Here is a 27,033-nt window from a genome sequence, read left to right as displayed (position 1 = left end):
TGTCACATGGTTTGTATAGACTGTTATATGAAACAAAGAAGCAGTTGTTCCAAGGTTTCTTGTAATTTGATCCCTGCTCTGTTCTGCACTGGGGTTCTTGTTGCTACTATGCATCTTGGAGGGGCGTGCAGTCCCAGAACAGAAGTCACGCTGCCAAATACACTGCATAAAACAAAAAAGGAAAAAAGGAAACACTTTTTAATCAGAATGTAGCATCAAGTCAATTAAACTTCTGGGATATACCCTAGCTGTAAGTAGCAGAGGAGGTTGTTAATCGGTTTCAACAGCTTTTGTGTTAATGAAATTAAAAACAGGTGCACTAGAGGGACAGCAATGAAACAGTGTCTCCCAGCACAGTTTCAAGAGCATGGAGGAGATTCCTGGAGACAGGCAGTTATTCTAGGAGAGCTGAACAGGGCCGTAGAAAATCGTTAACCCATCAGCAAGACCAGTATCTGCTATGTGGGGGGAAAAAAAGAGCAACCGACTGGAAAAATTGACTTTACAGAGTGAATTAGAAATATAACACCAGCAGGTTATAAACCATCAACTTTAAAATCTATAGTATCTCTGTTTAGATATGCAGCATTATCCCAGTTATGAAGTTGATCCCAGTTTGGATCATGTTTGAAATAAGGCATCTGAGACAAGCACAGAGAAATCTGGTTATTCATGTGTCTGTACAAATAATAGTTTTTGTGGTTACTGGTTGCTTTGTGCTGTTAGCACAGGTTCCAACGTTATTTGCAACAAAAACTGGCAATTTAATCAGACATCCAGTAACACAAAAAGCTCCACAAAACATTGAAGTGACACAAAACTGATGCTGAAAACTTGCCTGAATAGACAGTGAGAACCAGAACAAAGAACTCAGGATAAAATGTGTACATGCCAGGTCTGTACTGATGGACAACTCTGGGAATGATGAAGAGTTAAAACTTTATACTCTTTAATTCTGTAAATAAAGATTGTTATCAGATTGATAATAAAATGAACCTTTTTTACTATAGTTTCTTGTCGTCGTCACTGCATATAACATTTGCAATCTTGGACTTGTCATTATTTCAAAACAAGGGAAAACAGCAGGAGAGTTTTTCTGTCTCAGGGTTTGGTTTTAGATTAGAATGAAAACTGTACATTTGCAGAAATGCTTGTCTCCTACCTGACATTGCTAGTCACAAGATATGTGCATTTGTTGGTGCAGATTGGAGGAGAGGTGGATGGCCCCTTTACACACACAACTAAAGATTGAATGAGTAAGTAGTAGAACTATAGGCCTAAAGCAAACAAAAAAATATGACAAAAGAAGTGAGAAAGACGAAGGCAAATGTGATTTGTGACTTGATACTGCTTTAGCTCCTCATCTGTTGCACCTGTTGTATGTGAACAAGTGTCTCCCATTGGTATAGCCTATGTTTTTTCTCTTAATGGCAAAAGTTGGAAAAAAGTCCCAAGTATCTCTCTATCTCTGTCTCCAGCATCAGAAATATTAGTGTGTGGTTTGTTGTTGTGTGTGTACATGTTTAGACTTCTTTGTGAGGACAGAAAATTGGCATGCTACTATACTTGTGGGGACCAACAGTCACTTATGGGGAAAAAATGCCCTGTTGAAGATATTTTTGATGCTCAAAATGTGGTTTTAGTGTCACGATTACAGTTAGGTTATGGTAAAGTTTAGGCTGAGAGTCTAGGGAAAGAATGATGTCAAAGAGATGCCCTCGCATCTTATGTAAAGAATGCGTTATGGAGGTTAAATAAATAAATAAATAAATGCTACCTCAGTGAGGGCATGTCCACACCCTACTCCCAGTGCTAATGATGTCATTACTGGGGATCTCACAGGGTAACATTATGAAGATCGCCCAACTGTAATATGAGCAAAACTAAACATGGGATCCTTCAAAACCCCAATCATAACTGGGATACTGTAGTTCATGAAAATTCACCTACTGCTTAGAATGGATGGTTCAGTTCCTGTTCTACTTGTGACTGACTAAACAAAGAGGACAGTGAGACTTTCACCCAGAAAGCAAAAGAAAAGAAGAAGACACATATGAGGTCATGCTCTAAAATATACTGTAGAGCCTTGGGCTCCATGTGTTTGACTTCAATGATCCTGGAAACACAGGATCATTAAAGTCTGACAGGAAGAGGGGCATGATGAAGAAGGATAAGAGTTGGCAGAATGAGATACCAGTCTCTGCAATCGGTCACAGTGAATCTAACGGTTCCTTTACTGCCATTACCAGTACTACAAAACCAGCTTTGTATGATGTGGCTAAAAATAATCATCCTTTGAACAATCAAAACAAAGGATATATTCCTTCCTAAATGGCGGTCTTTTTTTATTGATTTTGCTGTGCTGACATTTGAGATGACTGCAGCAAAGGGAGATGAAGATCAACAAACTTGAAGGTGTGCTCAAGGCCACTGGAGGGCCACAATTCTACAGCTTTAAATGGATATTTCCCAGGTGGATTGTTTGTCTTTTATGACTTAGTTTCAACTGCACAATAACAGCTTTCAGTGCGTCGCAGGTTTCTAAAACTACCACTCCGTGCCGAGAGATACTGAACACGGCAGTCAAAGCTCAGCCCACCATTCTTCACGATACGCACAAAGGAAAGAACAAGAAGAGCAAAGTATAAAACACATACTTTGCATACAGCAGCTTGAAGAGCCACACCAAGACAGGTGGTCCCGGGGGGTTTGATTACAAATGCTACGAGCTTTTCGCCATCACAAACAAACAACAGTCAGCTCAAAGACAGAGTCTAATTCAAAGTAGTCCACGACACTAGCTTTCATCTTCTGGAGCCTTCATCAGCATTTGATGGGCAAAAAGGTAAATGCTTTGGTTTTCAGAGTAATAATGAAAGTTTTCTTTTCCCAAATCCGTTTTTTGTCTGTTGATGTAATAGACAAATTGTGCTAATTGAGGATGGTGAAAAACTCCAAATTTAAATGTGCTGCTTAAACATATGAATCAACAACAGTTCTGCTTGACACGTTAAAATATGATCTCTCTGAGGCTTTAATTCATATCTGGATGAATGAAAACAAATAAAACACATCAAATTAAATCCATATGTGTGACTAGGAGGTGGAATCATGTAAGCAGCTTTTTGAATGTTTGCAGAGTTTGTAGAAATGCGATGGCAAGATCACAACTCTCATCGCACTTTGAGAGTGTATACTGTGTGTGTGTATGTGCACTTGTATTACTGATATTGTGGGGACCTACACCTGGTTACATGATCATATCTTGGGGACACGACTTCCTGAAGGGGACAAAGAGTAAAATCCTTAGAGTCTGATTCAGGATTCATTAAATTCCAGTATAAAGACTTGGTTTGAGGTTAGGGTGAGGTCATATTTAGGTTAGATTTAAATCAAAATAACCTTAGACAACCGATTATAAAGTAAGTAGGATTAACTGTCTTCTTGATTAGCATGCAAACTTTTCAGAGCGAGTGAGATTACGCCACTTTTGCCACGCACACATGCATGTGCGCATATGTGCTAAAGTTAAATGCTCTTAAATTTTACAGATATATCTAGGTCACACATTCTTGAAATATTCACTGCTTCACTGTTTTGAATTATTTGTATGGTAATTTTGGAGAAACTATACATTTAAAAGAGCCCATTTCTGAGGCTCTGAAGAGATACGGGCACTTTAGGTCAGAATGGCTCGCGCACCCATTTTCTCCATCAAACACCCACCGAGTGAACCATTCAAATCTATACAGCCTCGCCCACCGCTCTATTCAGTGCTCATTTAGCAATGGAAAGATGGGAGGAGATGAAGGGAGAAGCGAGCCGTCAGACAGCCAAATGGTGTGGGCTGGCAAGATCACACACACTACAGCATATCTAACAGGAGGTAGATGATTTGAAAGAATATTACAGCCGCAACTTAAAGCTGGAGCCGAGCCAGGAGCCAAAAGACTCAAATTCACTCTTAATCTGTTACTCACTCTTTTTCTCCCTCCTACCAAACACATTTTTTTTCTTTCCCTTCCAATCTCACTTACTCTCCCACCTCATCATCTAATCCAGCCAGAGGGTGGAGGAGTGTGCGTGTTTGTGTGTGTGTGCGTGTGTGTGAAAGATGAGCCGGTCTTAGCCCTGCTGTAACCCCTCTCCTCACATCCACACACACACAAAAACAAATGTGTCCATATATAAAATACAGGCCTGTCGGTATATGCACTGTTATCCACCTACACATAAACCACCCTCCTGATTCACACATGGACATGGTGATGCAAACACACACACACACATGTTGGCATGGCTGGCTAGGTGAGGGCATGCCTCGCCTGTGATTAGAAAGGCAGGGGTTATGATCTAGGAGCTGAGGTGCGACGCGCCATGTATTATACATAGAACAATGAATCTTTGGAGAAAATGGTAATCCAAACACATATGAAATATTCATGCCGCACGGCTGTGTGGTTCACCTCTTTTTGCTCTTTAACCAGATAAGATCCATACGGGGTTAAAGCAGAGGTAAATGAGACAGAGCGAGGAGGGGAGAGTGCAGCGAAAAAGGGAGAAGTAATGTAGCGAAGCATGAAATCATGGCTGGCTTGTGTAATTTAGCCCTGGGATGAAGCTCACCGGCTGGAATTTCATTCCCCTTAGACCTGCTTTTAAACCACAACTCTACACACAAGTGCGTTGCACAGCATATACATTTAGGAAGCAAAAAACCCCTTGCAATTAATTTAACATGCATTCCGTTTTACTTTCACAAGGAATGTTCAGTGTCTCCTGTGGAAACATTGCTCACTTTCTCTGCTTCTTTTACCCACTTTTCCATACTGCTACACTGATTATTGGTGGACTCGACAAAGCAAAAGAGTCTGATAGACAAGTCTGATGTCACTGTTTGAACATTCACTGCAGGAAGAGGTACCTGTCTCTATTGCCACGGCTACAACATTTCCTTCTCTGGCTGCTGTCCTTGGAAGCAAACTGAAGTGAAAAACAAGAGATTATGTCAGGGTTAGGGTTTTACAGCACTTGATGGATGCCTAGTAAAAGAAGCACAAGCTTATCAAGCAAAGAGTGTAACAGGAATTCAGAGTTCCACCTGAGAGAGAGAGCCTGGTAAACCTTCATATCAGGCAGGGTCAGGAGGTTTGTACGTGTGAGAGTGCATGCGAGTTGTATCCTCAGAAAGACAGGGTGCGATCCAGGGACTCGGCTCCCATCCATAACATTTAAGTGAATTGCAGAGATCTGAAGGCAGCTGATAAGCATGACGGCATGCCAGAGAAGAGAAAAAAAAAACTCTGTACTGCTGAAGACGCAGGCAAACTCACACACCGAGCGGGCATCTATAGGAAATATCTATTCACAAACACTCACAAAGGCATCACACGCACAAGACAAAACCGCACACATGGTACCTATAAAACACCCTATTAGGCCTCATCCCATCATATCTGAGTCCACCTCATCACTGACCTCACGCTATAAAACTTTAACACACCTCGGTGTGCGTGAACACACTCCTCGGTGTAATTACAGCAGCTCTAATAGGGTTGTGTACTTGTGTCCGCTCCTCGGGGTTTATTTGCTCAGTGTTTCCTCTGCAGATGGAGGCTTTACAAGCCCAGGAGCCTATTATTGGCCTCCTGTCACCGTCCCAGTGAGCTGTGTTAAATCTATAACTGACAGCTGAGCGAGATATTGGAGGACTCTCCAGGAACAATGGTGCGGCGAGAGAAACACTGTTGCTATCAGAGAAAAAAAAAACAAGACAAGCCTTTACAAGCTACTCAGCTTTACAATGCTGATGATGATTATTATCGCGAGTTGGCGTGCTGCTGTGCTGCACTGATAGAGACCAGGTGTGTGTGTGTGTGTGTACTTCTGTATAAGTGTGCAGCCACTCCTTGCCTTCGTTTGTCCAGAAAGCCATTACACTGGTAACAACAATGCAACATGACTAATGTCACACTTATGTAGCTGACATACTTGCCACCCTCCACGTCAGCCTCTGCATCACGGCTAATGTATGCATGCAGGCGGCCACCAGTTCACATTGTTTCCTACAACACACAATGAGCAGAGGCGCATTAGCAGTTGCAGTTATGCACATCACAGAGGATAATTGCCTTTGCATATTTCCTCATATGCGCTCCCCGCTCGGCCCGACTAGCGGTGGATTGGTTTCGAGTGCCAGTTGCAGAACCATTAATAGAAATTAAGTGCCAGAGAGAGCTACTGGAGAGAGACCAGTGGAGCCAGAATGGAGTTTATGTGAAAGATAAATACATTTCTACAGAAGAGTGCCTCCGTTTATTGGTTGGGAAATGCACTGTGATATGATAGAGGGGCAACAAATGAGTGTGGAATGGGACGATATGGCTGAGAGAGAAGAGAATGTTGCAGAATTAGAGGCCTGACTTGAATGGGAAATGCGGCAAATAACGTTAGCCTGCATCTTGAGTTGTACCTTTGCGTTCCGAGACCTCAGAGATCTTACAGATACACTTAAATGTGCCCGCCATGTGTCATACATCCATTGAGTAATTTACCAACAAGCAATTGTAAAATACGTCAAAACACCACAGGCTTCCAGTCACTCCAGGTTGCTCTTTCTGTCCTGTGAGTTATTATCCTTCAGCCCTCAAGTGTCTCTCCCTCATGGCTGGCTGGTGTCAGACAGATTACACACTCATCACACACACACACCCATGCATGTGCAAGTGTACATGCCTGCGCACAAATTCACCCGAGCTAATGAAAATTCAGCTTCGTCCCAAGCCGCCTAATGGCCCTAATAACAGAGAGTCACTGGGGGCCTTGCGCGTGTCAGGCAGATTACAGGACGCCTGTGGACTAGACAGACAGGCCCCTGGCAGCGTCATCCAAAAGTACAATCCTCACCCACATGTGTGGCTCGCTCCATTAGGTGCAAAAACCTCTTTGGCCACTAGGAGGCAAGGACGAGCTTTGCCAGAACAAAAAAACAAAAAGCCACGGAGGCTCCTCATAACACGCTGAGGTGCTGGGTCTTCAATTACACACATGACTTCTCCCATTGTCATGTTGTTCCACGCAGCAACTGATCATGTTATGCATATGTACTGTATATTAGTCTTTATTGCCGGCACTGTGCTCTATTAAAGTTTCATGATTTCATTATTAAACTTTTTCTTTTCTGTGAATTTCAGATTCATTATTTCCTTAAAAAGCATCAGTTACTGAACCAGCTTACTGAGGGTCACAGGGTTAATGCAACAGCTGATACGACTGCTAACATTTTTTGACTGGATAAATAAAGTACTACGTAAAAATAGGGGTTTCCTGATTGCGTTGTCTGTATCTGGGGCATCTGTAAGATTTATTCAGGCTATTCAGAATTAGTTTGACAGCTCTTTGGTTGCACAGAAAAGCACCTGTATCTCAAGATTTTATATTTTTATTTGAATGACTAACACTGATGAGATGTGGAGTAGTGTAAGTATGAATCTGCCAAGAGAGGAAGCTTTAAACAGGAGTCACCCTCTCTTTATCTCTAGCCTCAACTAAATCAGCTTGCCCAGTTTTCTTAAGTTCAGCTGAAATTTTTTGCCCGACAGCAGTGCCTGAAGGTCCCGATTCACCTGCAAACTGTTGATGGAAAAACACACAGAAATTGCACTGTAGATGGACACAAAGCCACAAAGAAACAGAGAAAGATTAAGGAAAAGACTAAGACAAGAAAATGAGAAGGAAAACGAAAAAATAGCACACAAGGAGACACAAATCTATTAGATAAAAACAAAAAAAAGCTGAAATGCAAAAAATGCATAGACACAAAACAACCATGAAGGGATATAAAATCCCAGAAAAAAGATGCAGAATAAAAACAAAGAGACACAAAATGACTAAAGTGAGACCTCCAAGAGTTAATTCTGTCCATCTGCATGTTGCATTTTCAGTGGTAGAAACTTCTTCTTCAGTCTCAGCTAACTACAGGTTTCCACAACCTTACGAATGGTACATTTACATTATGACAGAAACTAGCACAACTGACAATGGGCCTTGAGGTCAGTTCCATGACTGTCATCTACATTGCTCAATGGCTGTAAGTGTGATTCCTAGAGAGTTGGGAAATGACAATCATACCATTGTAAGATGGTGAAAGATGTACTCTTTCACCATAACTCTAACCTTAACCCCTGTTTGGTTTAGAGATGGTCATTCTCTTTTCACGTAGTTTCTTGACTCCCCACTCAAACCATTGTTCCTCCCTGATCAATCCAAATATTAATACTACTGATACCAACACTATCAGTATTGGATCGACACTAGCACAATAAGATCAATACTTGACTTCTATCCTCTCAATACGTACCCCAGTGAATTGTGTGTTTATATATATGTTGTGGGAGTAAAGATGGACCCGACAACTGCACTTTAACACACTTCCTGGATTTCCGGTTGTCGTATTTCCAACTCACAGCCGCAGCTTTTCAGCTGCGTCCTACGCACAACAACAAAAACAACCCAGTCCTCAGGTCCCGGCACGTTTAATAGGGGAGGCGGGATGAGCTGATTGAGCTCAGGTGTGTCTGCCTCCCCCGCAGCTGTGCCACGAACCACACCCCACCGCATACATATACATACATATATATATAAACATAAATTTAAAAAAATCCCCTCTTTCCCCTGCAGGCGGTCTATCCTTCAAACTCGGGTCCTCTACCAGAGGCCTGGGAGCTTGAGGGTCCTGCACAGTATCTTAGCTGTTCCTAGGACTGCGCTCTTCTGGACAGAGATCTCAGTGCTGGAGCCACTTGCCTAGCTCTGGAGTCACTGTACCTAGTGCTCCGATTACCACTGGGACCACTGTTACCTTCACCCTCCTCATCTTCTCGAGCTCTTCTCTGAGCCTTTGGTACTTCTCCGGCTTCTCGTGTTCCTTCTTCCTGATGTTACTGTCATTCGGTATCGCTACATCTATGATCTATATCTCTATATATCTCTATATAGATAGATAGATATACTTTAATACCTCACAATGAAATGACTGTGATGTCTATTTTACTTATAGCCTATAGCACATTTAAACAACAGACGCTAACCCACAATACTTTTAGCGACAGACACATTTACGATCCAGGTCTCCAAGCAAGACAGTTTCATGACAGACTGAAAGGTGTCTTTTGTTGTCTGGGCTCACAGCCCATTGTTAGTCAGTGACACTAGTTTTGGTCATTATGCAAATGTACTGAAACCTGCAGTCATCTGAGACTGAAGAAGTCACTTGGATGACTGATGGAATGTTTCTCCCACTGAAAAACGCTACATGCAGATGGACAGAATCAGCTGGGATTTCCTCACCTGGATGACCGAGCATGCAACATGACTGAAGTCACACAAAAATTCAATACATAAAGAAAAAAAATGACTTAAAACAGATGAAAAACAACTTAACAGCAATGCAAAACTTCTATAAAAAAGCACGAACGAACTAGAAAAAGATGCAAAGTACATACAAAGTACTGAAACTAGGTAGGAAAATGACTACAATGGGTTGCAACAAGTAAAAGAAACAACACAAAATGCAAAAAACAACAACAAGAAGAAGAAAAGTACAAAACAACTACAGAATGAAAGCTGATGATTACAAAGAGATGCGAAACATCTGCAGGGTGTAAAGCAAAGAAAAAGACTGCACATAAAATCGGAGCAACTACAAAGAAATATGACAGAACTGCATATATGCCCAAGAAACTATGCAAATAAAATGACAGGAAAGGCATGCAAACAGCTGAAAGGGGAGACCAGAAAGTTCTGCAAGCTCAAAATGGCTAAAGAGTTAGAGCATACAGGAGCAACAACAACAAAGAGATGCAAAATTATTAAAAGGAAACAACAAACGAGTGGAAAACTCTCTTTCAGACTGAGTGTCTTGTTCCTTTGTAGGTGGCAGGGAGCCTTTTTACATGTTACTCAAGGGCCCATTTTCTCATAATCTACCCATGCTAAAAAGCAAAAGAAAATTCCATTAAACACAAGTGAGCCCAATGTCAAACATAGACACAGCAGCCTATTTGATCAAACACAAAGTCCGAGCCACAGGGGACTGAATTACGATCGCCATTCTGGGGGCTTTGAGCTTCCAGGCTGATCCCATGTCAAGAGGAAGTCGAGGGAGACTTTCACGTGTCGGCTTAGACAAGTGGAGGGAGAAGAGAGAGAGGGTACCGGGTCTGCGTCTGAACTCTACCTGAACTCCAAATAACTTTCCCTGAAGTCATTTAAAGTCATCCCAAGAGTGGGAAGAAGAGAGAGGGTGGTTCAGGGGGCTGAACAGGGGGACACACAACAGAGAGAATAGATGAGGGAAGAGCGGCGAGGATGTGACGGGAGGAACAAATGTGCATCATTCCGAACGGACTGAGGAACGTGAAAAGAGGACGAGGAGAGGTATAGCGGTAGTGGAGACGGATGCCAAGGGAGCAATAAGCACACTGGCTCACCTTGACCCTTGATAAAGTCAAGACTTTGGCACTTAAAGTGCAACTCAACAAGTCTCTTCTTTTCAGCCACAAGCTGTAAACGCTCTATTGACCTTTGCATCTAACAAATATGGATTTCTACATGGTCACATATGACTTTCCTCTTGCTCTATCATTATTAATTTGTATTGATTCCATCCAACTCAATATGAATCACTAAAACCCGGCTGAATTACTTCACCTGTGACCCACAAGTATCCTTCTTAGGAGTCATCACAGCTTTGGAGAAGTGGAAAAGTGACAAAGTAGCGCTTTGGCTTTGTGTTAGGTCAGATCCCCGGGCCAGTTGCAAATGCAAACTTCCAGCTATCAGCATTCAGCAGATGATGCTGCTCAGCCTGGAAGGCCTGGAAATGGCATCGATATTCAGCTATATATACACATTTCCAACATTCTGCAACATGCCAAGCTGTTACAAAGGCTGTAGCCAGTTTGACCTATTGAACAGTCAAACACATGGCTTTAGATTTCAGAAGGGAAACAACGGACACAGCCCTCCACTATTTAGAAGACATGCATGTTTCCTGTACAATAAAAACATAAACAGTGGACTTACTTATTTGCTTAGGGAAACTGCCAATCTATGATGAAATATGCCTTTGGGCCTAATTTTTCTGTTTTTCTTTATACAAATCAAAACATTTCCATCACAAGCTGATGAAGAAAAAGTACAAAGTTCACCAGAAATTCAGTGTTTGATGCTCAAAAGTTCCCAGAGAAAGACCCACAGATCTTTTGCTTCATTTATTCCTGTTAATGCTGAAAAACAACCCCCACAACAAAAAATTAATTAATTAATTTAAAGAAACTAAAACCTTATTTTCAATATCTTATAGTACCATATCTCCCCAACAGAGCACTTTGCTCTCAGACTAATGGTACGTACTAGAGATATTGGTCCCTTTGCAATAGGTCTAGGCTGTTGGGGTTTCCCATGATGCACTGAGAGTTTCTTATTCAATCCCCTCTTTTAACTCTGTGTTTTTATACACCTCTCTGCATTTAATTACGAGTTATTATTAATCTCTGGCTCTCTCCCACGGTGTGTTTTTGTTCTGTCTTCCTCCCTTCACCCCAATCAGATGGGGCAGGTGCCCAGATGTCTGCCCGTCTGGGTCTGTCTGGTTCTGTCTGAAGTTTCTTCCTGTTAAAAGGGAGTTTGTCCTTCCCCCTGTCACCAAGTACTCGCTCGTAGGTGGTCATCTGACTGTTGGAGTTTTCTGTAGGATCTGTACCTTGCCATATAAAGCACCTTGAGGTGACTGTTATAAATAAAATATCAATAAAATATCAATAAAACTGAATTGAACTGAAATCAGTGATAAACAGACAGCAACTCATATTACCTTCCAGACTTCTATAGACTGTGTGAATAAGTCCATGTAAAATCTTTGCTGATAAATCTTATAACGAATTTTATTTTGCAAGATTAGACTGCAACATTATGAAAGAGTCGATTTGAACCCAAACACTGATTTCTTCCTTACTGGGCATGTCTAAACCTAAGGATGTAGTTTGTATTTGTTTGTGTTTAAATATTCTTAATTCCTGCACAGGCATGTTGTTGAGATCTACTTTTAATGGAGAAATCCCACAGCCATGAGTTTGCTGATTGAATTTAGGAAAAGATATATGACTGGACACAAAAATATACTGGTTCCTAGTTTTAACCACACATTTTAAGTTTCTGCAAGTACAGAATGTTTATTGGCCTATACAGTAAATCATGTGCTCATGCATCCGAGTCCTATTTAGGAAGAGAGAAAACTTTCCCTCCTCCTGGACTCAGCACATCATTCACTCCAGTACAGCGAAGGTCAAACACCTGATTGAATTACATTAAACGTGTATAACACCTTTAAGTATCAGGAGGGCATTTAATCCCAGCTGTTCTGCTGCCTGTAGAGCTCAGGTGAGGAGGCTGGATAAAACAAAATAGAAATAAAAAACACAGAGGAAGACTTAAATCACATTCTCAAAATATGAAAAGCCCCCCACCCAAAAAAACCTCTCTGGTGCTGCAGAGTCTGACACCCTCCTCTGTGAACATCCACCATCAAGTTCCCTATACACCCCCACAACCACCCACTCAACCACTTACAGCTCTACCCCACCTAGACTCAACCCCCCTCCCTCCCCCACCACCTCCACCAACCGTGCCCTCCCCGACAACCCTCCCCCGTCCTGTTAGTAAGCTCGGACATGCTTCCCAGCCCACTGCCCACACATTTCTCAGCTCCTCTTCATTTTGGACACTCATACATTTATGGAGTGATTCGGTGCAGTTCTTCCTCCGAGGCATCCAGGATTACTGGACATACTGAACTGTGGCGATCAGAGAGTGGGGGTGGGGGGTGGGGGCATGGAAGGAGCATTGGGAGGGGGCGGAGGAAGGGGGTGAGTGGGGGGGGTCTTTAAATTTTTTAAAGGGAAAAATGAAAAGCCGGATAGGGGAAAAGAAGCAAGTAGTGGAGAGAGGAATCAAGCTTGTTTTTTTTTTTTTTACACAATATAGGCACCTGTGTGTGTGTGTGTGTGTGTGTGTGTGTGTGTGTGTGTGTGTGTGTGTGTGTGTGTGTGTGTGTGTGTGTGTGTGTTTGTGTGTGTGTATAAAGTGCACCGTATAGCCCATTATGTGTATGTTTATGTTTGTGTGGGTGTGTTTGATGGAGGGTGGTAAGCCTTGTGTGACATGTTACCAGTAATTTAAGGCTCTCTTTTGGTGCAACACCTACTTTTTTCTCTCTTCTTTTATCTCTTGAAACACTGTCTATATCACCAATGAGACTGTCTGTGGCGGTGTGTGTGTGTGTGTCTGTGATTGACTGAGAGATGGTGTGTGTTGTACTCTAATTAGCACCTAAACACACAGGAGAGTGCTGCAGCCAGACAGCAGATAAATCAGACGAGGCTATAAGATCGTAACACTCTACCAGACGATATCGGCTGCAGTGCAGCTTTAACACACTTGATGAACTGACAATACAGCGGCTGGCCGTGAGCAGCTACACAATCCCAGAGCATTGGATTGTGGGGGGACAATTTTGTATCTGCACTGCAACTTTCTTTGTCCTGACTACAAAGATGCAGCAAGTAATGAGACCAACACCCGGAAAGGTCTTTTTTTTCCTCCCCACATTCATTTGCTGATACATGCCCACTGCATTTCTATATGTTTCCCTCCAATTACCAGCATTACTCAAAGTCAGAGTTTCTCCAAGCACATTTTTCATTTTTCACTTCCCTCACTCTCATTCATTAATTTGAATATCTCAACCCCGACCGAGCGGTTGGAGGCAAACACAACAGTGGCAGCAGAAATGAGTGTGCTCCCTGATGTGTGTGTGTGTGTGTTTTTTTCTCTCTGCTTTTACGTGCCACCCTCCCTCTCTGCTGCTTTAAGCACTGCGGGCGTGAAGGAGATGGATCCCAGCAGTGCAGTATGGTCTGGCACTGGTGTGTCCCAGCCCCAGGGGAGTCTGGGAGAACGACTCCCAGTGGAGGTTTGTTTAAATGCTAGAGGGAGTGTTTGCCCTGGACTAGACTCTCTTGCGCAAATTGATATGTCTGTGTTATTGATTGTAGGACTGCAGGAAAAAGAAGGGAAAAAAGTGTATAAGGCTTTGTTATGCATTCATTATATTTTAGTCATACAGGGTGACATCGCATTGCTCTTGGAGATTTTTGTATCAGAGACGTTGAATTCATATCTGCACTTTGGGATATTCATGAAAAATGAACCCATGAAATCACCTTCAAACAAAATACATGTTTGTGAATGAGCAGAAGACAACTGTGACAGTGAAGGTGCCAGGAAGGTGGATGAGTTTAAATACCTGGGGGTCAACCATCAAAAGCAATGCACAGTGTGCAAAATGGGTGAAGATGAGAGAGCAGGCAGGTTGGAGTCGGTGGAGACGACTCTCAGCGGCTATCTGGGACAGGATAGCAGCCAGAGTGAAAGGGAAGGTTTCTATGATGGTAGGGAGACCTGCTATAGTGTATGGTTTGCCAGAGATGGCCGAGCAGAAGACGTTCAGATTTTCATTAAAAGTGACAAATTTAGAAATGAGTACATCGGTAGGACAGCTCAGGTTAAGTGGTTTGAAGAAAAAGTAAGAGAGGCGAGCCTGAGGTGGTTTGGACATGTGCACAGGTGGGACAGTGGAAATGCAGAGGGTTGGTGTGACAGGAGATGATGCTAGGGTGAGATGGAGGCTGTTAATTCGCTTTAAAGAGAGCAGCTTTAAGACACAGCACAAGCAACTGGATGAGTTTTAGGTGCGAACACAGGTAAAGGCCTTGAAGCCCCTTTTCCATTAGTACTGACTCGGATCGACTCACCACAACTCAACTCGGATAGACTGGTTTTCCATTAAAATCGTGTACCACCTAATGTGTGTGGTCTTCATCATAGCAAGACAACCAAGCGTCCCGTGATGTAATTAGTATACGACACGAACGCTACAACAAAGGTGGATGTCGAGGCGACGATGTATGTACTGCTCCGTCTGTGGCTTTTCGTCAGACTCGGGGAACACTGCGTTGTTTTTTTTAGCCATTTCCCTCGTTGCCAGGTTTCAAAAAATGATGGATGCACTTGTTTGACACCTGGACACACTCATTGAATAACGCCACTGACCAGCCAATCGGTGGCATGTAGTCTGATGATGTCACATTTTAGTACCTGCTCGGAACGCTTGAAACCAAAGCCGAGCAGGTACTAAAAAAGTACCTGGTACCAGGTACTATGACCTAATGGAAAACCCTGAAAACCGTGGTGAGCTGATCAGAGTCGGTACTAATAGACAAGGGTATTTATTTTACACTGTGAGCCAAACAGCCAAAAAGAGAACATTAAGGCATCTGCTAATCTATTTTAAATGGTCGTGCATTCATTAATGTCAGTGTTTCTAAAAGTGAGGTATGCAGATGGTCCATAACCAAGATGGCCACAAAACATTGTAAATTCGATTGTAAGTGCATGTCAACAGATGGATCATTTATGGAAACAAAGTAACTATGTGTTCCACGCCCTCACCCACTTTATTTTTGGTCTGCTAGACGCTCCCACATGACTGCGTCACATCATGGCGGTCGGCATTTGTTGAACTACTGTTGGGAGCTCCTTGGAAAATGTTGTTGTCTGTAATCAGAAACATGGAAAAAGTACAAACATTATGCTGTTGCTGTTAGGTGAAGAACTGCAGCTGGAGCACAATATTCCCAAAACACAAAGCATAACTCAGCACTAATGAGCTTAGAGTACAGGTTAAATGAAAACACATAACATTAAAAAATCATCTTAAATCTCAAACATTTTCAGAAGACTTCTGTAAAGACTGTGGCCATGAAGTCAAACTACAACTTGCATGTGTTTTAAATGGCTTAAAGAGATGCATATTACCCCTCTGCCAATCAGCGGTGCGAGTCATATGTATTAAACCCATAGAGACATCTAGCTTTTACTTTTGTTGTTAAATTAGGTGAGTAGATTATATTTTACTCAGGCAGTGTAAAATATTACACTAGTTGCAGAGTAATGCACATTACAGCCAATGTAATATGTAATATATTACTATATTAGTAGTAAGTTAAATAACTGGGCTTGGATCATATGATAGATTCACCCTTTTAACACATCTTTAATATGTGTTTAAAGTGTTCCAGTGTTTCAAATTCAATTTGAAATGTATGTTGTGCTGTGTTTCCTCAGTGCATAAGAGCATTCAGATCCATTATTTTTAGACCTGTAGAAAAAGCCTCTGCTGTTCAGTTTGGTATTATTTAACTTATGGGGTATACTACAATATTTGTCTATTTAACCAGTTTTGTGTGTGTTTATGGGTTGTTGTGTTTGGTTCCACCTCCTGTAGGGGTAAAACAGTGCTTAAAACAAAAGCACTTTTTTGGCCTTTCCTCTAACCTATTTACCAGAAGTGAACATTTTCTGTTTAAACCCTGTTATACTGCCCCCAAGTGGCCCCAACCCCCCACAATCACAGCTTGGGTTCAGTGAGGTTACATTTTATTATTTCTGGACAATAAAATACAACCAATTACCTGCAATTGAGGTTAATAAAATACACATTTAATAGAAGTCTACAGGTACTGTGGGGGATTTAAGATGGCTATGAAGCCGTGTTACAGTGTTAGGAATACACAGTGTTAGTATTTCCTTTAAAGACATGGAAGCACAGGTGTAGAAGTAAAGAAATAAAATAAATAAATAAATAAATGAACTATAGAGAAGTTGTGTTTACTGTTCAAGTTAAAAGCCGTTGCTGGAAGTGTCCTTTAACAAGTACTTTGGTGACACATTCGTCTCCTTCACGTTGTCAGATCGTTTGTGTTCGCGCAAGGCCGCCGCACAAGCGCGCTTTTCACCGTATTTCCAGACATTTATGTTGAGCGGCCCTTCATCTTCCCATCTGTATAGATCAGACTGCTTTCATCTCTCTGGCTTCACGGTGGTAAAAAGATAAAGATAAAGAAAGCAAAGAAAGAGTACCAAAAGAAAGGAAGAACATCCTGTAAGTGAGAGTTTACCTCAGAACAACGCTGTCTGAGGCTGTCTGCAGGAGACATTATGTCATGTGTTACGAGGCGAGAAGACTGCTGCAGTCGATATCTCGCAGCGTGCATCTCTTCCCCCCGCCTCCCCTCTGTCTCATTGTGAGCGAAGAACCTGCGGACCTGTGGATGCAGTTGCTGGCTCCTCTCTGACACAATACATATTCACGTGAACCTCCTCACGGCAGCTCCCGATTGCTGCTGGCAAGGTTAGCTCTGTTTATGAAACCATCAATTACACATATTTAATTTTGTAAGAGAAGAAACGCCGCCACGCTGACTGAATCCAGACCGAGTGTCCCCCTGAGCGCTGGGATAAATAGAGCAAGGGAAGAGGAGGAGGAGGAGGAGGAGACGAGAGAGGGCGAGGAAGAGTGAGAGACATGGGGAGAGAGGGAGGCAGACTTCATTAATTCTGTCGTCCATCTAATTGGAGCCCTGTTGGGCCCTGCAGCTAAAATGAGGTCCGAAACAAGTTCTAATGAGAAACCCGAAAAAAAAAAAGATGTAAAAGGGGGGAAAAAGTTGGAGCTACTCGTATCCAGAGAACAACCTTGGGCAAAATCGAGACTTCATGTACCATACAGACCCTTGGGATGTCCCAAACTCCCTCGGTTGGATGCTGATTAAAATTGGATGGTATTCATTCTAAATAATGAGACTAGAGGCCTACCTGAACTTTCTAATCTGACAAAATGATGTAGTGGGGCAGAAAATGCGAAGGGGTTCTCGATCAGAAATTCACCACCCTGCTGATATTTGCATTAAAAGCCTATACTTACGAAAACGGCGCACACAGGAAGCTCTGTTGGAGCGTTGAGCAACACAAGGAGGCAGCAAGCGCACCGCTCTGCATCTCACTCTCTGACCTTCCTGTTGAACAAACCAAAAGACAAGAGGAGCAGTAAAGTCTCTCTTCTGCGAAACGTCTACGAGATCAACGTCAAGATAAATTTTTCAGATATTCCATCTTAAAAATCCTTAGAATAGAAAAAGAAGCAAAAAAACCCATCCATTTTGGTGTAATTACAATTCCCTGGATGCATATCGGAGCGCCACCCCAAAGTCCCAGTCATAACAAATGTGGCATCATAGGCGACTCTGGTTATAATGGCATCAGTGGATCAAGTCTTTGTCTTTCATTATGGCTGTGATCAAGACCAAAAGCCAGACCACAAATTAAAGGAAACTGAGCTGAACAAGGAAAACAAGCACAGCCAAATAAACAACAAGAAACTGTGCGAAGGAGAAGAGAGGATATTAAAGTACAATAGATTGTGCGGACAGGAGAGTTATTAAATAGAGTACAGGAGAAAAAAAAGTAGAGCAGCGTAAAGTGAAGTCAAATGGAACTGAGTGCTGGAAACTAGAGTAAAAGAGTCTAAGAGGGAGTAATGGAGAGGAGTGGAGCTGCGTAAAGAGAAGTCAAGCAGGGAGACTGCAGAGTGATCCAAGTACAGAGTCTCGGTTCGAGCCAGTGGGAGCAGCACTGCTGTTTTTATGTATTTATTTATTAATAAAGCTAAATTACAAACTAAAACTCAGTGTTAAGTGAAATTAAAAGAAAGTAAAAAAAACAACAACTGCACAGTAATGCAAGCATCAGCCAATCAGAGGAAAGCTGGCTTAAAAAGAGGGTGATATGACAGGGATCGGGAGCTACACGGGCCCAGGATAAGACAAAGAAGGATTATTCTGAACTGTGATTCATGCAAAGCTACTTTAAGAGAGTCCAATACTTTAAATTTGGGATTGGAAATGAACTCAAGTCAACTTTAAACACGGATTCTGCATTTTGCTCTTGCCTAAGGTGTGTACTTTTTTACATTAATTGGATAATTATACAGTGGCCCTGAGAGTTCAAATGCACTGCAATTTAAGAAAATGCCAGGAAATAGACAACTGCTGCCAAAGCACACCAAACACAACAGAAAGTGAAAAAAAACACAATGAAAGTTGAATGAAACACAAGGGGAAAAGAAAGATTTTCAGAAAAAATAACAGAAGTGTTTTTGGGGAGACAATAACATGACGGACCAGCCGTGGAAGAGACAAGCTAATAGCAAACATGTATTTACATCATTACATGAATGATGTGATGAAAACACAAATTACTTTGCATCTTTCTCTCCCACACAACTCACACAACCTTTACTCTCAGGGCCATAAATAGACATTAGCATGCTATCAGCCTGCTACAGAAAGTGCTTGAATGTATCTAGAGCTAATTTATCTCTTAAGAACGTTTAAAGTGGTGATTTTGAACTCATCCATGTATTTCACTGTAAGGTTTAAAGGATGTGGCTGTTTATTGACACATGTGCAAATGTCAAGCAACCAATGGGCAATCACACTGGCCATCTTTTATATACAGTCCACCTCATGAGCAGTGGCACTTTGGGTTTTTATTTAATTATGTACAACCCTTATGTTAGTTTAAAGATGGCCACAGAGCTCCGATTATAACTTGAACCCCGACTGGACCAGAATACATCAGAGTGGATTACGGGAAGAGCAGAGTTGGGTACAGATGAGATTATTAAAATACAGAGGAGTAAAGTATCGCAGAGTAGAGCGGACTGGAGTACACTAGAGCTGTGTAGGGGTGAGCAGAGATAAGTAGAGATGGAAAGGACTGGAGCAGAACACAGTGTAGGCAGCACTGTTGCCTCTCAGCAAGAAGGTCAGGGCAGGGCCTTTGTGCGTGGACTTTACTCCCTGTGCTTGCATGGCTACCTCAGGGAATACTTTAATTCACCACGTGCCCTTTTTCGACTGGCTTAGAGCAGGAGTTGATCCCCGAGTGCTCCGTACAGCTGCCCACTGCTCCTGATACTTACAACGGGTTAAATGCAGAGACTGAATTTCGCTACTAAGGATCAATAAAGGATAACTTTAACTAGTATAGAAAAGTAGGACAGTGAAAATCATATCGAGCAAAGAGGCAATCAGAATACAGAGTGATATAGAGTACATGTAGTCCACAACAGTGCAAAATATACAGTAGAGTAGGACACTGGAAAAGTACAGTGGGTTAGAGCGGAGTACAAAGTAAAGCACGAGTGAAGTACAGAGGAGTAGATTCCATTAAAGTGCAGTTCAGCAGATCAGAGTACTTGTTGACATGTTGCAGAGCAAATCAGCAGCAGTGGGCCGTGTTTTCACAGCGCGGCGTACACATGTGCTGCGTGAAGGCTGCTGCACACATTGCGTCTCGCACAGGATGTTCAGGTAATTTGTTTGTGTGATGTGACGGCAGGGTGGAGTAGTGAGGTCTGGCTTCTGCTGACTGTCAGCATGTTACCGGCAACAGTGAGAACCGTCTTCTGCACCCAAACCACCGAATCTGTGGGCTCACACTGAAAATTATTAGACTAATCTAATTCCGTGCCCAACGCCGCCTCATCTCCATCTCCATCTTCGTTCACAGAGACACACACACACGCACACACACAGTGTTCTGTGCTGTACCACCCCATTCCCAGGAAAAGACACACTGTTCAGTGGCATTCCTACAGCAATCCAATTAGGTTTGATTTCAATTCAATTACTGGACTGTTAGGGGAGCAGAGTGGAGATCCATTGAATGAACTTTACTTGGGAATTCCATTACTACTGAGAAAGTCATTCAAGTCCATAATCTGGATAGGAATAGAGTAGTAGGAGAGAGAGACACAGAGGCTGATATTAACCCTCGCTACGTCCCTGGGAATGAAGTGGAACAGTAACCGTCTACAGTGCGCTGCCTGCCGCAGTGACGCTTTCAGTCAGACAGGGAAAAGATTAAGGCTCTGGTTCAACAGAAAACTGCAGAGCCTCACACAGGAAGACATCTGCTACATGAGAGACCACAAGCAGCAAACTGTCAACAACTATCTAACCCCACAACCTCCCTCTCTGTGTGGTGCGTGCATATGTGTAGATCTGCATGTGTGTGTGTGTGTGTGTGTGTGTGTGTGTGTGTGTGTGTGTGTGTGTGTGTGTGTGTGTGTGTGTGTGTGTGTGCAGCGCTGTGACTGCAAGAACAACAGATAAGCGCCAACGCATCTCAATGGCAGCCTGCGCAACCATAAATTACTACCTCCCAGAGATAAGAGGCCACTATCAAGTCAACCTCACTGCAAAAAGTGTCGACTGTAAAATAGTTTGGACTTGAAGTTCGTGTTAAAATCTTGTTTCTTTGTGGGGAAGTTATAAAAAAAACCCCCACTCATTTTCTTTAACCTTTGGTATTAATTAAAAACACAAAAAAGAAAAAGCTGTAAGTAAATGTAGGCTGTTTGTAAAATACATTTAAAAAATAGAATATAAAAGTTAAACCTTCATTCTCTGTAATGACCAGCAGGGGGAGACTGCTGTGGTTCCAAAATGATTGTGCAGAAAGTCGTGAGAAAATGAGGCCAGTGCTCAGTTGACGTGTGACCTCAATGTGCACTTCTCCAATAGGAGAGTCTTACTTAATACAGCAGCATTTTCTTGTAAGCTACATTCCCTTTTAGAGTAAAACAGAAGCTAAAAGCGTGAGTATGCAGTGTCCTGCAGCTTATTTCTGCTAGCTGCTCTTCCTTTCTTGCTTATGACTTCTGGTGTCACGGTTTGCGGTGGCAGACGATGGAGTAGCAGAGAAGGAGGACTCGAAAGCAGGACTTTTAAGGTGACAGTGGATTTATTTACAGAAGTGCCCAATGAATCAGTATTTACAAGTCCCAGGCACTGTGGGTGTGCCTGGTAACGCACCGCTCCGCTCCCGATACCTAGTGAAGACAGAACACACTTACTGGTGACTACACTGTCCTTCCTTTTAGAAAGAGCTTTTCCAACTAGCAGGCCACAGCTATACTGACGAGTCTGACACAATAATCCCACGCTGACCAGAGCTCGGCCACACCCTTAAGTAGAGTGCTCCTGATGAGGCCATCAGCTGCAGCTGGTGACGGCTGACGAACGGCAGGTGTGGCAGCCTCCAGTGTGGAACACTTCCGGGGTCGAGCAAATGAACAAAAACACACACAGCGAGACAGAGAAAAAGGGAGCGAGAACAAAATACTAAACGTGAAAAATAAACCTATTAATAACGACCTCCCAGACAGGATGACCCGCGAGGATCACCAGCCTGAGGTAAGAACAAAAAACACATGAGTCCTTGGTCCCTCAGACCCGGGCCCTGACATCTGGTTTCAAAGATGGCAAGTCAACAAACCAGTAATTGAAATTATAGCAGAGAAATCCATCTTTTATTTACAGTCTATGTAAGCAAAGTAAGTGTTCACTCTTAGATATATGGAAAAACCCTTAATATAAAATTATATATTTGTCTACAGACCAAACATGTTTTTTTACAGTGTGAACTCACTAATTAACTTTATGAGTGAAATGAAGCTGAATGTTTCACAGGGCTTGCACAGACTTGTGCATGTATAGCAAAGCATTACAAATAAAAGATTCCTGCCATTTTTTTTTATCGAAGAAAGGGATTAATAAGTGTACTGCAATATACTTTTTTTCCCCCATGCGTATATTTTTTACAGTACGCAGTATGGTAATATAACTTGGAGCATAAAGGAAGTTTCCAGAAAGGGGAGAAGACAGTTTCTGTCACAGATAAGAGCTGATGTAGATTTGAGACAATGGGCTGTTTATGGTACCGTATCTATATCCAGAAGAGGAACAACTTCACCGAGTTTTTAATATCACGGTTTAAAAAAGAAAAAAAAAAAGGATATTATTTGTGTGGCAAAGCGAAACTCCAAAACCTGCCTTTTATCTCCCTTAATGCGACTCCTTCCTGCTTTTCATCTCTCGCACAAACACAGACACACAAACCCCCTATTGAGAGCGCTTATATTTGAGTTTATCCATTATCCATATCCATCAACATCAATCACTCGCCCCATAACCGCTCCCCGTCCACAGCAATGCACACGCTCAGGTGCACACACATCCAAACCCTGCCACCCAGATACACTTCAATACCAGCGAATAGACTATCAGTGTGCTTTTTACTGGCATGTGTGAGGGGCTGACACCTCTGTGCTCGCTCTATTGATTTTGTTGTCTTATCCTAATGAGCCTTGCGTTATCCATCACTGCTCGGCTGGTAGCACTCAGCCAGCCTGGATGGCTGGGAGCACTGAATTAAGGAGGGACATGGACTATCACCTTGCCACTGGGTATATATATCAATGAGAGTTTCCTGAATACTGTTTTTCAGAGGCGTCAACTGTAAAATATATATATATATATATATAAAAGATCCTTGCACATCTATTTGAGATTCAGTATGTGATGTGAGGGTTTGGAATAGGATAAGTGCATTCTGACATGATTTCAGGCCCCTTAGCTGCTGACATTTGACCCCCGCAGGCTATTGCCTTTAACACTTTCCTCCTTGAGTCATGAAAGCGCTTTTAGGTTGAGTTTGCGTGTGTGCGTGTGTGCGTGCAGGTAACTGTGTGTATGTGGTGCAATCTCAAGAGCAGGTGTTGACTATAGTGATGATGGGGATGTTAGAAGGCAGCTAGCACCCATTACTTACTTACACCTCTGGAGTACAGACTGGAGATGAAACACTTCCACGCACTGCAGCTCCTCTACTCCAGCCATCCGTTCATCCACTCAGCCATTATGGAAGCTGCCCCCTGCTTTAAGAGGCCTCTCTGTGACTCTGAAGGGTGTTCTGATGTCTGAAGGGTGTTCTCCACCATACATTTAGAAATGCTCACCATCTGTCATCATTTACAGAACTGAAGGAGGCATCGTCAAAATGATCATTCTTTATGTAAAAAAGCACATTTCCATGTTAAGTGTAGAAGCACAGCTCCAGTCGTGTAGGCCGGGATTTGCAGCAGAGCAAGCAGCTGCGTCTCAATTTGTATATGCATGCTTTGCCCCTGAGGTGACTTGTTGTTATGCGCAAGACTTGCAGTCATTGGGCTTTGTTTCATGCCTGCCACTAGTTTTGGTGATAATTAGTGTATTGGTTTTGTAACCTACTTTTTGGCTCTTTGAAACACTTGTTACTCCCTGACGACTGGGACAGGACTTAGACTAGCTATCCAAACCCATTTATTCTCGCTGTTGTCGCCCTAACCCCCATTATATTCATGTATCAGTACAGGAGCTCAGAGATTTCCAGATTACAGAGGAGACAACTTGAAAAGATGAAACTTTCTGAAGAAAAATGTAAGAAAAAAAACCCCTGTGTGATCATTTTGTTTATTGTTGCCACTTTGGTAAAAGTTTATAATGCAGCTTTATAATTACAGGACGTACTTTACCGTAATAAGTGGAATTTTAATGTTTTTTGTTTAAAAAAAATTTTGCAATGTAATTATATTTACCTACAAATACTTAAAGGTAAGTACACTAAAATAAGAGGGTAACAAGTCAGCTTTTCACAGGAAACAGAAAAATTCTACTGTACGTATATTTAAGTTGTGTGTAAGCAATTTTAAGCAAAGCATAAGTAATTTTAAGTAGTGTATGACTCAGAAAAAGAGACACAAATGATTCTGTATGTAATTTTAAGAACTGTATAATTTTTGGGTAATTTTGTGGAAAAACAAACAATATTTCCCATCTTACATTGTAAGTACACAGTAGAGTTTCTGGGGCACAGACTGTATTATGGAGTGGTTTAACCTAGCCTACCTTACAGGTAACTTTACAGGAAAACAGACACTTCTTTCCCGAAACACTTCTTTAAGAAGTAATTTTTTAAACAATGACTGCAAAAAGAATTCAGTTAGGCTTGGCTCCATTATTATAAGACCACATAGGCCAGCAAATATTGACAGTATTTATTTTTTGTAAGGGAGAACAGTCCTTGTTAAATTTATATTATTAATATAAATGGATGGTTGGCCTCAAAATATAACATCCATCATGGACAAATATACACCATACCTAGATGTACTACTTAAAAATACTTATGCAGTACCTAAATTACTTACAATCTAATTATTTTTTCTTTCCTGTAAAATACATGAAGTTACTTAAAATTGCTTATAGTATTGTGTGTGTCTCCTTTCCTGTAAAGTAGCCAGAATTTAGGCACTTCTTTCCTATTCACTTATTTAATTATTTATGCATTACCTAAATTGACCTTCAATGTAATTATTTCTTCTTTCTTGTAAAATACCTGAAGCTATGTAAAATTGCTAATGAATTAATTAAAATTACTTACACACTATTTAAACGGTCTTACTTTACTTTTACTTTACCCTATTATTGTGGGGTACCTTTACGTATTTGTAGGTAAATATATATACATTTTAGTTTCAGATAAAATACTTTGAAATTCCATTCAATAACAGGGGAAGTACACCCTTAGACACATACATATTATAAAGTGTTTCTTCACTTGTTCCTTTGACACCTGTCGCTCAGAAGACTGCAAAAAATTTAGTATGAATCAACTGAATAGTGATGATTCTGTGATGATGTCACAGCTGGCACATGCAGCAACCAATGTGGTGACCATGAATTAAGCATTAGGTAGAAATTAGGGGGAGCTACTTCCTGTCATGAGTTTAGTTGGGCTGGTGCAGTGGTGATGGTGGTTAGCACTGTTGCCTCACAGTAAAAAGATCCTAGGTTCAATTCGTGGCTCTGGCCTTTCTGTTTGGTGATTGCATGTTCTGCCTGTGCTTGTGTGGGTTCTTTCTGGGTACTCCAGCATCCTCCCACAGTCCAAAAACATGCATGGGTTAGTTTAATTGGTGATTCTAAATTGGTTGTGGGATTGAATGGTTGCCTGTTGCCTGCCTGGGACAGACTGACGTCTTGTCCAGGGTGTGTCCTCCCTCTTCCCCCACGACAGCTGAGATATTCTCCAGCCCCCTCCATAAATCTGAAATGAATAAGCAGAAAAAATGGATGATTTAGTACTGACAATTAGTTAAGTCTTTGACACTTCTGTTAGAAGTCTGCTTTGGTTTTGTTTTTCTGAGCTGAGTCACACGTCCCCACCCAGATTTAAACGGTGCTTTATTCGTGTATCTCTGTGAACACACTTTTAGCTCAACCTCTGACCACCTGGTTACTAATAACAACCTAACAAACTGGATTGTGATTGGATTTTGTTTTCTGTAACATCCAAACTCATGTATAATAGGATCTCATTTATTCTACATCCCTATCCACCACCCATACACATAAACTGCCCGTACAATGAAGCCAAATTAGAGAAAACCTAAAAAAAAAATGACCTTGCATTTACCCCACATCCTCCATCCTACAAGAGTTGAAACTGCACTTTCCATGTGACACTAATCCTACAGCAGTCAGGCAGGGTATATCTCACACTGATCAGCGATAACAATAAACCACTGACAGATAACAGTAACAGTAATGTTACAGTGGAATGTTCTGTTGGAAAATCTCTGACTCTTAGCGCTCTTATGAATGTTACTTTCACATGTACCATCCACCTCGCCATTGTTGGCACCAGCGGTAGCCTCCTACAGCAGAAAAAGATCCCGATAAACCACAAACAACACACGGGCATAACACAGCAAAGAGCCCAAGGCAATGACTCAACCTCCAAACCTTGCCTACCAATTGATTGAGCATCTGCAGAGGGTGCCAGAACAAGCCTGATCTGTGAAAGTTGTACCCTACAACCTAAAGGACCCAGACGTTTTACTAAGGTGCCCACTGTTCTTATCCCCCCAGGCGTCAACTGGCTCATGGTTCATTTATACAAAAGGTATAGTCAGATGGGGCTGTCGCTTCCAGTTTCTAAGATGTAGGTAAACTGTTGTGAAAGTACATCATTTATCCAAGCCATAATGTTTTCCTAACCCCAGCCAAGTACTTTTCAAAGCCTACATCTAATTGGAGTGAAAGGTAACATAAGAAGCAGGAAAAAAAGAAGGCCAGAACACAAAGGTCCCGACAGGATGTGAAGCATGTCTGACAAACCTGTGAC

General features: G+C 42.0%; 1 long non-coding RNA gene across 1 annotated transcript; it reads right to left on the bottom strand.

The window, feature by feature from the left end:
- On the bottom strand, positions 1-25,949 carry LOC120435502. Its single transcript, XR_005609778.1, has 4 exons — positions 23,638-25,949; positions 17,885-17,975; positions 15,575-15,675; positions 1-162 (listed from the first exon to the last, which is right to left on the bottom strand). It is a non-coding gene; the product is annotated as an uncharacterized LOC120435502 (long non-coding RNA).
- Between the last annotated feature and the right edge of the window lie 1,084 nt (positions 25,950-27,033).

Source organism: Oreochromis aureus, linkage group 22 (assembly GCF_013358895.1).
Source record: "Oreochromis aureus strain Israel breed Guangdong linkage group 22, ZZ_aureus, whole genome shotgun sequence".
NCBI lineage: Eukaryota > Metazoa > Chordata > Actinopteri > Cichliformes > Cichlidae > Oreochromis > Oreochromis aureus.
This window is presented reverse-complemented; position numbering and strand designations above follow the sequence as displayed.